General features: G+C 40.3%; 1 protein-coding gene across 5 annotated transcripts in view; it reads left to right on the forward strand.

Moving 5' to 3' along the window:
* Window positions 1–6,524: 6,524 nt before the first annotated feature.
* KLC1 (kinesin light chain 1) overlaps window positions 6,525–17,576 on the forward strand; it is a 47,193-nt gene continuing 36,141 nt past the window's right edge. For 4 of the 5 annotated variants that reach the window (XM_041422406.1, XM_041422663.1, XM_041422577.1 and 1 more), the window contains exon 1: window positions 6,528–6,662. The gene's annotated coding sequence lies outside the window, so the exon portion shown is untranslated. Of the gene's footprint in view, window positions 6,663–13,342; window positions 13,485–17,576 lie in introns of all 5 variants that reach the window. The other variant, XM_041422489.1, reaches the window with a different exon arrangement.

The following is a 17,576-nucleotide window of genomic DNA, read 5'->3' on the forward strand; positions in this document are numbered from 1 at the left end:
GATGTGCAGAATCTGCTACACAGGTGAGTGGAGGAAGAACCAGCCAAGAGAGTTAAGCAGGAAAGAATCTTCTTTTTCTACAATAATTTAATTAAACATATAAAAAAGAAGTGCTACCTATGAGGACTTCCTTAGAAATGCAAACACATAGAGAAATGGGGCCAATGACTAGCCAGGGAAGAGATCCAGGGAAAAAATAACACAATTTGGCACAATATCTGTATGTATATATTACCCTTGAGAATGCACACTGAAGGAGTGATGTCCTTGGGCAGGAAGGGCAAGATGTCTGCTTGGTTTTTAATGGACTTTGATAACTACATTTAGAAAAAGACCAGATTAAGTGGTTATCTGTAATGGCTTTTAGACTTCAGAGATTTAGTTGTCTTTCATCAGTAGGTGCAAATTTCTACTTGGAAAAAGTCACATACAGCCATACAATGGCATTACCATTTCTTGTGATTAGCTTATGCATAAGCTTTAATAAAAGGCAGCACCTGAAAAATCACAGCTTCCTTCTTCTCCAAATGTATGTAGGAACCTCAGTGAGAATAAAGAGAATAGGTCTCCTATATCTGTGTGAGGAAGCACCAGTTTTCCTGGTACTGAGGCAAGTTTAGTGCCTCTGCTTGATGTTGATTAGAAAAAAATTAGTGCTTTTCCTACATTTTCAGAGTCACATCTCAAAATAAGAAAAATCTCATACTGCCTTATGAAATTATCCCAGATTTACACTAGTGTGTCACTGAAATTACAGCCCTCACAGCCCTCACATGTTGGTTGTTTTGTTTTGGTGTTTTTGTTTTTTTTTAAGGAAAAAACATTTTTCATAATGAAACTCTGGAGGATTTAATGGAAAAAAAAAAAAAAGTTATCTATAAGTCTTCTTTGTTAAGAATCCTAAAATGACTACTGAAATTACCAAAGAAAGAGCCTCACCTAAACCAATTGCAAGTAATCTGGCAGCCAAACTGGATGAATTAGCAACTCTCTAAAGGAATGCTGACAAACCATACAGGTAATTAAGAGCTGGTGTTCTAAGAAAGGGAAGGGGATAATGGAAGCAGTAAGAAAGCAGACTCTTAGAAATCAGTAAAGGTGATCCTTTTTCCTCCTGCTTTTACCTGCATGTTTCTGGGTTTGAGCAAAGACACATGATGTGTGTGTTTGGAAGAGTCTGTTGTGTTTGTGGAATAAACTTTTTTTTCCCATCAATACTAGGCCTTATCCCAATATAGAGGTAAAAAAGGGAGCTGAGTCATAGTTGGGAAGTAAGGATATAGGAGGGTGAACAGGAAGTACTGTACCACAGACTGAATATTATTATTCCAGTAGTGGCCAAGTGTGATATTCCATCAACAGCATGTTTTTTATTTCCTCTGGAGGATCTAATACACTTCTGCAATGGTTCAGTGGCTGAGGTAGGTGAATACAGAAATAAATGTAACTTCCTGTGACTCATATGCAGAGATTAATAATCCTCATAACCTTGAATGAGCAACTGAAATCCCAGGGGAGAATAAACTCACTGAGAAGTGAAAGTATGGAGGAAGGAAAGGAGGAACCCAAACGGAATGTTATCTTTCTTCATGCATAAGCACTAAAAGTCATGCAGAGTGAATATGGAGAAGAGAATTTTTCCAAGCTAGAAAGGTGCTGGTAGTCAACCATCAGCTGACTATGGAACATAGAGGCAAGTGAGGAAGAAAGTTGCTTCATCTTTCAATGAAATGAGAGGTATGACAGAAGGCAGAGCAGAAATTGCTGGTGGTGCATAGTGAGTGTAGTGGTGTAAACATTCCCTTGTAGAGGTGGCAACTTATTCCTTGAATGCAAGGAGTAAAAATACAAGTCTAATTATCATCACAAGCACTCCTCTGTGAATCCTTAACCTGTTCAGAATTTTGATGTTTGAAGTAGGATCTTGGAGAATACTGACAGTGTCTGTAAACTCATATAGCACAGAGTATTAGAACTTGTCAAAGGGTGGAATCCTTAGCTCCTTGATCACTTACTGCTTTGAAGATAACAGTGAAAGTTGGGATATATAAATATAGCTGTGTTGTTGAAATTGTCTAGTATTTTCCTCTATGTTCACATTAATATTGGCATGCAAATTCTCTAGCTTTCCAGTGGTTATTTTAACTGTACTACCTGAGGTTTAGAAGTCTGTTTTTCATAACAGAACTGTTTTAAAGCTAATTGAATGTGCTGCTTAAACCTTTCATTCAGTATGTTATGCTCTTTAGCAGCAGCACAGCTCTGTAACAGCTGAGTTTAAAAATATATATTATTAACAAAATGTCCAGTGCAAGTATCCTGCTCTGTTTTAAAAAACATAACAGAAATTAACTGTTAAGATTTTAATTAACACTGCAGGTTTTATTTCCTTGCTATTTCTCTGTGGAGAGAAAACAGCAGGGAAAAGCAAACTGGCTTCCATTTGTTACAGCTTCCTAGAAATCCTTGTGACTCTGAAAAAGGATAATTCACTTGCATGTAAATAAAGCTTATTGACTTGGGAAGCAGGATCATGATCAGTGTTTATTCTACTTAGAATTAATGCCTTGCCTGACAGTGGGTTCCCAATGGTAAGATCAGGCATTTGACAATGAGTCAAGCAAAGCAAAACACAGTCCTTTTACCCCAAAGTGCCTGAATTCTCTGACAAAAAGGTAGCTCTGCAGGCAGTAATTGCACATAGGAACAAAAGAGTTGGGCTAAAATTGTGCCTAGGACTGGACACTACTTGACACTTCTGAGTCTGGTTTTGTTTCCTCTTTTCCATAAAGGATGTTCTTGTAGAAAATACAAACTAAAACATATGCAACCATCAAGTGGTTGTGATGAAAAGCCAGACAGGTTGCTGAATCTGCCCTTTCAATATTTATTATTGCCAGGATGCTTTTAAACAGCACTTTAGCAGCAGCTGAAATTACTCCAATGTCGTGCTTTATTGTGGCCATATTTCTAAAATGAAGTAATAGATTTTATAGACTATAAGATTAGATTGAAAAAAAAATTCTCTTTTGGTGGGAAGATCCTCTAAGACAGAAGGATGTTTTTTTTTAGTACGATGGTGTGGTGGCGGCATTTGGCCAGCGTCAACCCATCACAAATGGTAAAATAAAATGACCCACACTTCTTAAATGAAGTGAACCTGAATTTCTTTAGAGGCTTGCCTCATTTGTGGATGTCAGTTAAGCTGGCCTCAGTTCACTGTGTGTATTTCTCACACTGCTGCACTTCAAAAACCACAGAGCTTTGTGCTGCATTAGTTGAACTGTTTGCTTTTTGCTCCCCCACTGTGAATTACAAACCTCCCTCTCTCTTCCAGGGGAAGAGGAAAATTGGTATATTGAGACTAAAGAATCCAGCACTGTAAATAATGTGTTATGGGGTTTTGTTTTGGTATGCACTCAGAAGTCTGCAGAAAACCATGGTGACCTTGCTGGTGATAGGCAAAGGATCATAGGAGTCACCATCCTTGGAGAAGTTTAAGCAAGACTGGACATGGCACTTGGTGCCATGGTCTATTGACAGGGTGGTGTTAGGTCATAGGTTGGACTTGATGATCTCAGAGGTCTTTTCCAACCTAATTGATTCTGTGATTCTGTAATATACTAGAGACAGCATGTCTCGATAATTTAATCAAAAAATCAGAGCATGCAGCATAACTAGTTCCTTAAGAGAAAATGGAAATGTGGGCAGTGAATAGTTTTTACTGCAAGATGAACCTGGATAATTCTCTTTAGATGAGACAGGAAAAACAAGATCCAAATGAAGAGGAGGTCAGGCAATAGCTTGAGGAGAAAATCATCTTCACTAAGTCTCTCCTGTGTCTAACTTCTGCTGCATGCCATAAACAGAGAGGAGTCACACTGCACTATAGCTCCATTGAGCTAATCAACCTTCCTGCAGGAGGGAGCTTAGAGTGTGTGCTGTTTATGTGGGAAATTGCCAGGATGCAAATACTTGATTAGCCAGCATATTATGAATCAGGGTCATAGCTGGAGTAGTTGCTTTGTTCAGAGATGCTCACATCCCTGGGGTGAGCAGCTAATTGCAGGAAATCTTTTAAAGCAAATGTGTGATAGGAAGAAAGCAATGAATATTGTTTATTCAAAAGGCAGGAGTGGTTCCTTTGAATCAGCTCTCTTGCATAATTATGTAATTAGGGCATGTTCTATTTTTAATTAAATCTCTTGCATATTCATGAGAATACTCTGAACCTGTGAACCAATTGGCATAACTCTTTAAAATGTAGTTTGTGTAAAGGAATGCCCTTCAATCTTTTTTCCCCTTTCATATTACTGTGCAAAGAGATATTTCACATTGTTATAATTAGGTTGTATTGCTTGTCAAAACTAGAATGTGGCTAATTAAACCATTAATATAAAACTGACAGAGAAATGTCTTAAATGGAGATGAAGAATGCAAGAAACTGCTGCTTGTAAATACTTGTATCAATATTGGGTTTTGCTGGACAGCTTGATCTATGTAAGATATCAACCAGAGCGTGGAATTCAGTAAGTATACTTTATTTCCCTCAGCTTTTCAAATCCAGCAATGATTCTCTGTATTTACAGTCTGAAGACAATCCATGGTCCCCTAACTTTGCTTTATTTCTTGTGGGCTTCTGTGACTCTTCCTGTTCTTCTGCCTCTTTGACAACAATATTAGCTTTGATTCCTCTTCCAACTTTCTGCTTATTCTTAGGAGCCTTGCTTTCTCACCTGACTCTTGTTCTCACATCTGCTATTCTGTAGACTTGCTCAGCATTGTGCATGAGGGCAAACATACATAAGCTCTGCTTTCCTTGAATATTTTAAATATTACCACTTAGGTGAGGCTGCATATTTTGATTTACCACTATACCTCTGTGTTCTTCTGTTAGGTTATGATTCATACCCTGTACATACTGCAGGGACTAAATGGCCATTGCAGGTCCCCTCCAACTGAACAATGCTATTCTATTCTATGTGGAGCCCAGGTGATAATCAATATAACAATCACAATATAAGTCTTTCATAAAGTTGTCACTAATCTCTGATGATTTACAATGTACATTTTACTGCCTTGCTATATTTAATGTTTTGACTGTTTGGGTTTTGGGGTTTTTGATGTGTTTTTCGGTTTTTTGGTTTGTTGGTTTTTTTAAAAAAATTGTTATTTTTCTTATTTTTTTTCCTATCTTATACCTCAATTCCTTCCATCTTTCCATTCTGGGCTTAACTTCTACCTAGTAGAACATGACACAAAGAAAATACTGTGGCTGTTCCTTCCTCTCTAGCAAGAGTGGGAATGAAATTGGAAGCTGCAAATAAATAGTTCTTGTGACAAGTGTCACTGAGTTCTCAAGGAAGTCTTAATTTTCATGTGTAAACCTGTGTAAGAGCAGGGATCTTTCACTTACTTCCATGCAGAACAAAGACAAGAGTGTTGAAATATATTAGCAACACACTAAGCTCTATGTGGGGGCCCAGCCTTCAACACAGAACTCATCCTTCAGCCTGTTTCTCTGACTTGCTCCATGAGCTGCTGCACACTGTGAAGATTTTCAAGTGCATTTCATGAAGTCATGGTTGGAAGAGACCTTCAAGATTATCCAGTCCAACCATCCACCCAGCCCTGCCCCTGTAACTCCATGACCACTAAACCACGTTGCCCAGTGCCACATCCAGGTGCCTCTTGAGCACCTCCGGGGTGGTGGCTCCACCACCTCCCTGGGCAACCTATTCCAGAGAATTATGAGGTTCCTCCTGAGCCTCCTCTTCTTGAAACTAAACCAACTCAGGTCCCTCAGCCATTCCTCATAAGACATAAGGTTTTCTAGACCTTTCACGAGCCTTGCTGCCCTTTGCTGGACACACTCCAGCACCTCAATGTCCTTTTTAAAGGAAGATTTTCGCAGAGGCGTCCAGCTGAGCTGGGGTCCTACAGTCACCATAACCCTGAACTTCTTTCCACTACAGTGGTCAAACCAGCGCCAAGAGCATCAGCAGTGGTGCCCCCTTGGAGCGAACCCCCCCAGTGCCACCGAGGGCGCCCTGAGGAGCCGCCGGGATCTGCTCTCCACTGACATCCCCTTGAGGCGGACGAGGCAAATCTTAGCACGGCTTAGCGTGGCCCGCACTGGCAGCCTCGGGGATGCACCTGAAGCCCTGAGCTCCCTCAGAGCATCCCGCCCGGCTCTGTCCCGCTCCCGGGGAGGGATGACGCCATGAGGGGGGGCGGTGGGAGACAAGGGCGCGCGGGCGCTTGTGGGAGAAGGGGGGCGCCGCCATGTCAGGCGGGGCGGGAGGGAAGGAGGGAGGGGAGCGCGGGGCGGGACAGGGGCGGCGGCCGCAGCCGCAGCAGCAGCAGCCGGGGTGGTGGTGGCGGCTGCCGGCAGCTGTCAGCGCCCGCTCCGCCGGCGCCGACCACCGCGGCCCTGCCAGCGCCTTGCGGGAAGCGCTGGGTGCGCCGTGGTGCTGACTCGCTTGTTTCTCGCTTTCCCTCCCTCTCTCCGGTCCTCTCTCCCCCCCAAAAACCCTTTTCCTTCCTCCCTTTCGCCCGCCCATCGCTGACATCCTCCTCCGGCCGCCTCCCCGCCCCGGGCTGCGCGGCCCCCGCCGCCTCAGCGAGCGCTGCGCACATCGCCCGAGCTGCAGCACCGAGCGGTGAGCGGGGGGAGCCGGCCGGGCCGGGGCCGGCGGGCCGGGACGCGGGGTGTGTGTGTTTGGGTGTGGGTGCGTGGGGTGTTCAGTTCCTCTCCCTTTTCATCCGCCGCTGCGCAAACAACAAAAGGCTGCGCGGGCCGCCCGGTCCCCCCGCAGCGCCGCCGCTGACAGCCGGCCCCGTCCTTCCCGCGCCCAGGGCGGGGTGGCTTTTTGGGCAGGCTGTTTTTGGGCGTTTTGTCAGTTGCGCTCAGCGCTCGGCTGCGGGCAGGGGTACGTGCCTCGGGATGGGGATCGGCTCGGCTTTGTCCCCGTTTCCTCCGCCGGCTCCCCTCGGTGCTGCGGCGGGCGCCGCCCTGGGAGGGAGCGGGCAGAGAGGGCTGGGGAGGCTTCGGCCTGCGGCTCCGGGCGTGCGGCGCTTTGTCTGCGCTCCCCCGGCTTTGGGGCTGCGCCGCTGCCAGGGCGGAACTGGTGGAAGGCGAGGCTAGGACAGGTCTCTGGGCTTTGTACATAGTGACCGGATTTATACATTGTAGGTCACCTGCCGTGCTGTAGTCGGAGGCGATTCATAGACTTAGGTCTTGTCCGGATTTCTGCACCTCCAAAATAAGGAAAGCATTGGTTAGAAACACATTGGTTAGTGGTTATTCTAGCAAAAATATATAATTGATTTAGTTGATAACTGTGTCTTTAGTGCAGAGATTGATTAGAAAGACACTTTAAAACCTTACTCATTTTCCTTTAGTCTTTCTGATATTTCTGAGTAACGAGATGCCAGATTTGTAGATCTGCACAGCAGTTGTATGTAATCAGAATAAGGAAACTTCTTGACACTTCCTTGAATTCTGTGTTTTGGGCATATTGAAGCACATTTTAATGGCCAAGGTGGTACGACCTAGTGTAATACTCTTATGTGGCTTTTGAAGGTGGCGAAATCAATGAATCAGTGATGGTGCTCTTAATCCTTTTTTTTTTTTTTTTTTTTTGGTGTTAGTGATTTCCATTAGTGGATATGATGAAAAAGTAGTATCAGTACTCAAGATACTGGTCATGAAGTCAGAATACAGACTCAGAAAACAAAACTGGCTAGGAAAAAGGAAAAGTCTGTTTTTACAGTTTGCTTTGAACAGCGAAATTATGAGCTAGTGTCATTCATATAGCATGCTTTCATGTTTACACATAAATATACAAAAAACTAAAACAGTTAAAATTTATTTTTAGCTGTGGTGTGCTTGACAGGTTTAACAACAATTGCTCTGCAAAGTAATTCTCTTTCAGTTCCACTTTTGCATTTGCTCATCACTTAAATAGGAAACGTATGCACAAAGGGTGTCCACTGGAAGCTTAAGAGGAACTGTTGAGATTTTAGGCAGCTTAGCATTTTGATGAAAAAAAGAAAAGCCCAATGAAAAGCCCAATAAGACTGAATGCAACACCTTTTAGAATACCTTTTAGTTGATTTAAAACTCTATTGGAAAATAGCTTTATTTTAATTGAGTATGAATTCCAAAGCTTCATCGAAACACGATAGAGGATGTTATAACCCTAGGATTACAGATACAATTGGAAGTTACACATTCAGCATTTACTGGCAGCAGAGAGAAAGCTGATCCATCTGGTGAGGCTGAGCAGAAGACCTTAAAAGTCACTTGTGCAATTATTTTTGTGACCACATGGTTTAGGAGGACCTTTTCCATGAAATTAGAACAGCTATGGAGAACTCTGGCAGTTCCATTTAGGAAGACATTTCACATAATGGAGAAGCATGTGGGTAAAAGCAGGGAATTTAAATTGTCCATTCCTGAAACTCACTCACCAATGCAGTATCACTTCTGCATCATGTTGCAGTTAAAGTTTGGCAACCTTCATATTTCTGAAGGATGATGATGATGGAGCTGGACAATTCCAGTAATCAGAAGTTCTAACAGCAATTTGAGCATAGATTCTCTTTACTTGCTACCATATATAACTAAAAAAGAGTATAAAGTTACCCACCAAAGGTCCTGTGAAGTAGCCACATGAATTGTTTGTCAAATTCCTATGATATGGTTAGTAATGCCTTATTAATGGAAATGGATTATTTTAAAAGGTCTGTGTTTGACAACAGGGTACTCACATACATAATTTGTAATTAAATATACAGGAGTTAATATGAATGTTTTTGACATGGAACAAAATACACTGTACAGGTGTTTAAGGCATATAAAGACAATTGCTGCTTCCTGTGTTTCTGGAGAACTTGCAATGCTAATATCAGAAACCTCTCACTCATGTGCTGCTCATACAGTACACATATCTCTCTCTCTGAATATTTTTGTGTATATACACATACCAACATATGTCTCTTATTTAATTGTGAGTTTGGGGAAATACTGTAGCCTTATATTCAGTTCTGAGTCCATTTAATGCAGCTTCTGTTTCTCTTGAAATGTGGGCTTGTGCAGTTACTCTTTCATCTCTTCTTCTGTTTGACTTCTCTGGCAGACATGCAATTGAATTTACTCTGGGATTAATAGCATCTCTCCAGTTGCATAGCTCATGATTATTTTAAAACTCAATTCAGTGTACAAATACTTGTAAAATAAAGTTTTTATAAGAGGAGTAAAAAATACAGAAATTTGGGTAAATTCATAAATAAGCAGAGTGTACTCAGTGTACAAAGCAAAGTGTGTTCAGTGTTGAAGAGCAGAGTCGCAGATAGTGATGGGGACAAGCATGCTAGGTCTAGTTAAATAAACATTTTTTGTAGTCAGTATGCCTCCAGGGTGTTGCTCAGTATGACACAACTGTTGTAAAAATGGACCATTTCCATCATCATCACAATAGAGTGGATAGCCACAGGCTTTCTCTTAATTCAGCCTTCATAATATTTCATGTTTCCAAAGTATTTCTAATTGTTTTACAAGAACACAGTATTTACCTTGACCAAAGTTTAGAAAAGCTTTTCTTTTCAATGTTAACTCTGAGTTTCCTTCAAGCAAAAGCATGACAGACGTAATGTCTCAGATGTATTTGTTGTACCCAAGTGCCAGTCAGAGACACCTTGTTCACTCTTAAAAGAATCCTGTTTGACTTCAAAATAGAACTGGTTGTAGCTGTTACCCTGAGTCAGAGTCAGCTTCAGGTGTTTTTGAGGTAATAAAGCCTTCCCAGTGTTTTGTTCAGTGAAACATTTTCCTTTCTGAAAGTAGGATGTAGAAGGAAGTGTGGTTCCTTTGAAAAGTTACTAAATAAATGCCTGAGCAGAGAAAGGTGCCCTTTTTCTGACTTGGGTTTGCTGAGATATTTGTTGTCGTCATCTTCCGGGATTTAAATTGGGCACTTCGTTACGAGGATTAGAGCCAGAACTGCAGATGCTTTCAGTGATACAGGAATTACTTCCAGAGGATTCTATGTGAGGTGTTTTGTATCATCAGGCATGAGATGACACTATACGTGGGGCTTTTTTGTGCTGGACAATTAACATACTTCATAACAAGAGGCCATACTGAAAGGGCAAGCACAAGGACTGAAGGTTGTATGTATGCTTCTAGTACCCATATTGGGGAATGTAAACAAAGGATGAACACTAAAGCACAGTTAACATTAGAGATGCTAATTCTTTAAATGTATAAAGACAGTCTCTGAAAATTGACAGTTTCTTCGAATTCAGTCAGCTAAGAAAACAGATGCAAGTAACAGTATCTGTGTGTTGGTTTAATCACTGTTTGTTTCTTTGAATCCAGCTTATCTCCCAGGGATGCTGCTATTTAACTGCACTAAGAAATCTTTACTCTGGAAGTTGTATATTGGCATTTGGCATGTATGTAGAATTAAAATGAATTTAGTTTGTCAAATAATTATTGTTAGTTGTGTTTCTTGCTGAAAATGAGGAAACATGAGATCATGCCATCTTATATTTCCAATATGGATATGTTTTGTACATGATTTCTCAATATCAAGTCTTCCTTACAAGTGAAAGCAGTAGAATATCTTTTGTGGATAGACTTAAAAGTGAGCAGTTTAATATTTTAATTATTTTGTAAATACCCACCATAAACCCGATTCATCGTGTTTAGATTTTCTTTCTGAGATTATGTTGGAAACCTAGCTGATTTTATTAAATTCTAGAGTGACTAGAACAAAGGATGTCACTAATCTAGTGGGTAGTACTGGCTTCCTTACATATCTGTAGGGTTGAGGTGGTGGCTAATTATATTATATTTACTATAGGATGTACCCCAGCAATCAATTTGAAAAGTTAACACTGCACTTACTAATGTTCAGAAGTTCAAGAAATGTCTGACATAATCCAACTTTTTGATACTACTTAAAGTATTATATCTACAAGTTAGTCTTTTTAAAGGGCAATACATATATTTTTCAGGATTACCGGATAAATTTTTATCTTCATTCTTGTGTGTGTTGTATGTAGTAGTTAAGCAGTTAATGTTAACAGAAAATTAAGATTACTGGCAGTGTGCTATGGTTCGAACTTGTGAGCCATTCCTCAGTGCAGAGGGTGGTGGTTTTAAGCTTTGTAAAGCATTGCAGTAATTGCATTCCTGCCCTGTATTTGAGTTTGCTCCTTCCAGTTGACAGTAGCTGAATGATTTGCAAACCATGTCATACAGATTAAGGACTGGCAGGGAGGAGCAGAGTGTGTATTGGTGTGTTTCTGCTGCCTACATTTTGTTTTCTAAATAGAATATTGTTTTAAGATTAAGTGTTTTTATTGATGTTCCTTTATCAAACAGTGTCAGCCTGAATAGTGTTGGAAAACTGCAGTTTCATCTTTCTCTTCTGGCTTGAGCAGCTTCTCTTTCAGAGACTGCTGTTCCTCTGTCATCCCTCCTGTCTTTGCCATGAGTGGATTTTAGTATATCCCCACCTTTAATGTTTCATTTGTTCATGTGCTTAAACTGGATGTTCCACCCTGCTCTCCCCCAGTTCCCAGTCACATTTAGTGTGTATTTAAAGGGAGGGTTGATGAAAGAAGTGGATTCATCTCTCCCTCACAGTGCCAGTGTAGTCAGATTAATCCACCTAGTGGGATGGTAATATGTGAGGACATAGGGGAGGTTATAGTTTTGAGCTAGGAGTGGGACTACAACCTCCTATAATGTTTCTGTTGACAGAATGGGCACATTTCATTGATCTCTAAGGATGTAGATGAAATGTTCTTCAATCTCAGTGCTGGTTTACGTTATTCCACAAGTCCTGCTGCTTGTTCCCTTGTCCTCGTTTTATTAACACAGCTTGCTGCATGGCAGCCTGGGGAAATAAGGGTATTTTGGTTGGCCTGAACCTTTTTTCTTTTCTGTCCACTCACTTCTGACAGTAAAATAATCCAGTAAAAGGCACATGCCTTTATTTTGAATTATTATGGACAGGGATGTGAATGAAATGTGTGTCTGGGTGAGGAGCATTGCCAGGTTATGATGTCTAGCTGTAGCCTTGGTGAGTGAAAGAGTGCTCATGGTCTGGTTTTTGCAGGAAGCCAGACCAGATGATTCAGTTTCTAAATTCCTCTGGACATAGAAGGCAATAATGTGTGGAAAATAAAAGAATGTGCTATCATTTATATTTACCATTTCCTTGGATATAGTGGCCCAATTCAGTATAGTAGCATTCAGTATAGTGAATATTACTGTACTGAAACGTGGAGGGGTGCAGAAATCATGATGATGGTTGGAAGCGTATTATCTTACATGATAGTGACCTAAAGGTCTTACCAGAGGTATAAGGGAATGAATCCCCAGAAAGACATGTTAATTTTGAGGAATGTTGTATTTTGGGAAGATCAGGACGATGCCTGTGGTAAGGTGGAATTGTGTTTATCAGAGAGGATGTAATAAAACTGCTTAATAAGATTCTGGTCTGGGAGCATTCTGGAACACAGGATTCTGGTCCTTGGTAGGCACTCCCAAGGGCTTAAGAAATCATACAGAGATGATATGTAATGTTTTCTCATGGTACTTAGAGGTGTCATAGCCAGGTGTCCTAATTTTTAAAGAATTTGTTATCCATTCTATACCTTTTGAAAAAGACAAGAGGCACCACAGGGTGACTTTGTCTCAGAGTCTCAGTAATTTGCTGTTACTTAAATACATCTCCTTTCCATTGTTCAGAAAACAGATAAAGGCAGATTAATGAATCAATTACTTTGCTTTTAAGTACTTTTGATACATTTAGTATAAATTTCTCTCCCTGGAGTTTTAAGAAAAAAATCATATTCTGCATATTGATTTTAGCCCACACTTAAAATATTGCTGTTGGAATACATTGTTGAACTAAACAAAAATATCTTAGGTTTGGAATTTGTGCTGAATGCAGGTGGAGAGCGAAGATGCACAGCCCATTTCTGAAGGCAGCAGTTGGTGGGGTTTGAATTACAGTGACTGCTTGTACTTTGTGTGACCATTGAATCCACACCCATTTGTTAGGATAACAAATAGCTTAAAAATATGTTTGCTGACTTCTATTTTTGCTTTTCCTTTTTTGTATTGCTGCCTGTAGCGTGGCTGCACACGGAGCAATGCTTGCAAGCGCATGATACGGTGCTTTTAATGGCATGGTTGTTTTAGGAGGCCACTGTTCTGCCATCCTCGGGAGGGGGATGCTTTCAAAACAGATTATCCAAGTGAGATGGTTTAAAAAACAATATTCAAATGAAACTTCTAGCTTCTGTGTTTGTTTTCCAGTTTGTATGCTCTTGTTCTGTGTCAGTCCACCAGAAGAGCGGTGTCCTGCAGCAGGGTGGGGGGAGCTGTCATGTGAGTGGTGGAACCACAGCGAGGATTTCAGGAGTCCCAAAGGGACACTCTGTGCCCTGCACTAGCTAAGGTAAATTAGGAATGTGAAAGATCACTAGAGAAGGGTTGGAACTATGGTTTGGTCCTCAGGTGTGAGTGCACAGAATGCTAAGGTGCCTGTGTGAAGTGTTGGGTTAGGGCCTGCTTTATTGCACAGTACCTCCTGACCCAGGAGAGTTTGGAACATCAGAGTAAAGCCTCCAGGTTATGGAGTACTTAACAAGGAAATTATTTCTAGCCTTACAGCTAAATCAGCTTTCTGCAGTTGTAGGTAAGAATCTGTGAGTGATATGCAGTTGTTTTTCTCTATGGTTGTACCATTTGCTGTGCTTTCTGTGAACTCAAATATGTAAGATATAAAAAAAATTATTCTCATAACTGGTATTTGCCATTGAAAGTATTGATTTTAATCTAATATCAAATGGGTTAGTGTTAATTCTTTCTCAATATTAAGGATTATGACTGAACAGTTTAATTGTGAAACTTTTTCTGTGGTCTTTTTAGTGGTTTTGCATTTCTTTTTTTAATTATTGAAGGATAAGCAGGAGGAAGATACTTTCCCTAAAGCTTGAAGAGACACTGCACCATTTGTGTGTCTTAATGTAGACTATTAAATAGCTTCAAAATCCAGTGTAAGGATTTGTTGAACCTAAAAGCTGCTGTGTGCTGAAACAATGTTAGTGGATGTTCCTTTTATGTGTGCAGAAGAAATTGCCTTTTTTTCTTGTTTCAGTCCAAATAACCCTTTTCTTCAATGTCATCAAGCATGTAAGAGAATTGTAGTCAGTACTCACAGCAAATTGTCAGCAGAACTTCCCACATGGATCCAGTGATAGGAGGCAAGCTGTGGCCTTCTCTGCCCTTCCTGGATGCATTTTCTAGATCTTTATGGGTATGCTATAAAAAGTAGATTTGGTTAAGATAATAGAATTGATGTTAGTAAGTGGAAGCTGATAGCGTTTCTAATGTATTCTGAAAGACTGATTTGATGGGAACATTCCTGTGCTTCTACTTAAGTGCTGTTTAGAGATTAGATAAATAGATAACATAAATGGATGCTTACTTTGATTTGTCAATAAAGCAGTTCTTGTCCAAAAATAACAATGCAAAATGAAAGAACTAGAGTTAAGCTGAAAAAATGTTTTCTCTATACTATTGATAGCTTCAAATTACAAGGCAGGTAGCTTTTGATGTTGCTGTATTTCCTCTTATGCTATGTGCCCTAACCCTATTCCAGTATCAAAGGCTCTCACTTCAACAAGAATCAGCCTTATCAAAACATTTATCAAAATTCATTGGAGACCTGTTTGCACAAGGTGGCCAGTCCATGAAGAGCCAAGTGCTATTTTCACACAAAAATCAATGCAGGTTCTTGGAATATTGAGGGGAAAAACTGTGTAATTTGATAGTGATGATGGATCTGTTACTCAGATTTTCTTGACAGTGTTTATTTTAAAATGCAGTCAAAATTTCCTTTCAATCCCCTTAAAGTAGATAATTTATGAAGCGTGTCCTTGTAACTACAAAATACTAAACTACAATACAATTCTTGAACAATTAGCCTAGATTTCTCCTGATGTATCTTTGATTCTTGTGACAAGACTTTGTAGTAATTAAAGGTAATTATAACTACTTTTTAAGTTGTTACACCTCTGCCTTCTGATTCATTTAAGTAAGTTTATTCTGTCTTTATGTAACTGCTCTTAATACAGTCATGATCTTTTTGTTAAACTGATCCACTGAGGTGGGTTTTGTTGTATCTCACAGAAGAAGGCAAATCTCCTGTGGCCTAAACTGGTATGTTGTGTCAGTGTTTTAGGGAGGGAAAAAGCCCTCCTTTCTCAACATCCATTGGTGGCTGCTTGGAAGTGTTTATTAGTGCTCACAGAAGCTAAGGAAGTGCTGGCTTTGCAGGAGACCAACAGACGCTGCTTCTGTTGACACAACAGTGGTACAGAAGGGAGACAACTCCCTTGCTCCAAGGGCTAGGAGACTTGGAGATTTGCAGCCTGCCTGCCTTCAGAGATTCCATGGGCATAACCAAAATTAAAAAAAAAATCAGCATTAGATTTTCCCCAACGCTACCAAACAGCAGAAGGGGGTTGTGTTCAGTTTCATTATTCTGGAAAATAATTGTGTTTGCATCTTGCCACAGGGCTGTTTCAGATATTGAGTAAGGAAGTTATGTACCACCAGCATGTAAGAGATGATAGCAGCCTTGATTAACAAAGAGTTTACAAGCTGTACCTTCTTGAAAGTCTGGCTTTTAGTGTAGCTCCTCTGGACTCCTGACTGGGTTTGTGGAACTGCCTTAGACACACACACACGCCTGTCAGATTGCTTTTGCACTTGTTTCAGCTTTGACAAAGCATAATCTTTGATGTGATACCAAATGCATAGAAGGGTCTTAACATCCATCCAGTTTCATTTGAAATCTGAGGTATTAGAAGGGCTTGGGAATGTGTACAGAGAATGAATTTTTCTCTTACATGCTTATAACATCCAGACCAATTGTAGTATCTAACACTTTTCAGAGAATCTACAGTGATTTTAGGATATGTCTGTTTCAGTCACTATATTTTTAGGCATTTGGAAGGGTAAAATGCAGTTGATGAGATATGCAAAAAAGGGGATACTTTCCCTTGTTTCCTTTCACACAAATAATTGGAATAGCTATAGTAATGTGTAAGGGGTAGTCACATCATGTGAGGGTCTCAGTCTGCTGCAGTATCAGAACAGGAAAAGCAAGATGGGATTTGCCCTGCAGCATTATGGAATTCCAGATATGTTTGAGTCTAAAAGAGATTTAGGAATTAGATGGGCAGGTCATCTGGATTGTCTGCAGTTAAAAGGATACAGATTTGCTGTATCATGATAATTGAAATGCTAGCTAGTAGCCAGTGTTTATTCAGTGCAGCACAGTCAAGGGATTGACACCGTAATCTTTTCTTTAAGAGGAAGAATAATCCGTGCAGTTAAAAAAAGCTTTTATGTCACTGAATACTTTTGTACTTCATACAGATTTTAAACTCCATTAACTATTTCAGCAGGAAGTAATAAATTTAATGAAAATAGTTTGCTTGCTACAGAGGAAGAAGGCTGAGGGCTGAAATAACTTTCAAGGCATTTTTGCCAGCTGTCTTTAAATGTGCAAAAGTATTTTTTTTCAAAATAATATTAAATTTGTTACCTTTAAGAATCCAGGTATGATTGCTAAGAAAGTGTTCATTAGTGTTGAAGTAGCACACTACAGAAATCTAAATCAAAGGACTCTGCAGCAGAGCAAATCTTCCTAGCTTGTACTTTCTCAGCAGTGCAAATCATCTTAGCTTGTGCTTTCTCAAAGAGAATTGTCAGCATCACCCTTGCTAAGGGTTTTATAGGAGCTATTTTTGCTATCATCTCTTTTTTTTTTTTTTAGCAAATATGGTTTGTTAGTCTGTGTTTGTCCATAATAAGTTTTTCAGAGAATTGAAAATTTTCCAAAGAATCTGAAGATTTCTCCTGAAAGGTATGATTTAAAGTTTTTTTAATAGCAGGCCCCAACATGAACACATTCTAAGATTTATCAAGGTAGATGTAGTGGCTGTGTTCTTCAGCTAAACAAGTACATAATCCTCTTCACTTAAACATAGTTTAATGCAGTGCACGGGCTTATTGGTAGCCATTGGGGTTTTCTAGAGGCTGACAGTGTTTTTCAGAGGTGGATGCTGCTGTGATGCAGGGCTAGAATGTGAGGCCACACAGCCTCCTCCCACTGCTGCCATGTGGAGAGTAGGCTGCTGCTGGCAGTCATAAGAGAAAAGCAACAGCCTTGTTGGAGATGTGGAAATTTCTGCCAGTATTCAAGAGGTTTTTTTGTTTTACTCCTTTTAGTCAATCTGTCCTTTACTTATTATTAATGTCCCATGCATTTCTTCAGAAACCTCTGGGCTTGCCTTTAGAAATGCCAAAACTGCAAAGGTTGAGTGTTTGTCCAATTTACTTACCAACACAGACATTTTGTGATGTTAAGGCTGTAGGTCAAATTCCAGATGTGATTCTGAGCTTTTCTTGGGATATGTGCCCTTGACATTGAAGAACTACAAATGTCCTTTTTACAGTATTTACCTAGCATACCTTC

The sequence above is a fragment of the Onychostruthus taczanowskii genome, unplaced genomic scaffold, assembly GCF_017590055.1.
Source record: "Onychostruthus taczanowskii isolate IOZ18803 unplaced genomic scaffold, ASM1759005v1 scaffold1, whole genome shotgun sequence".
In the NCBI taxonomy this organism is placed as follows: domain Eukaryota; kingdom Metazoa; phylum Chordata; class Aves; order Passeriformes; family Passeridae; genus Onychostruthus; species Onychostruthus taczanowskii.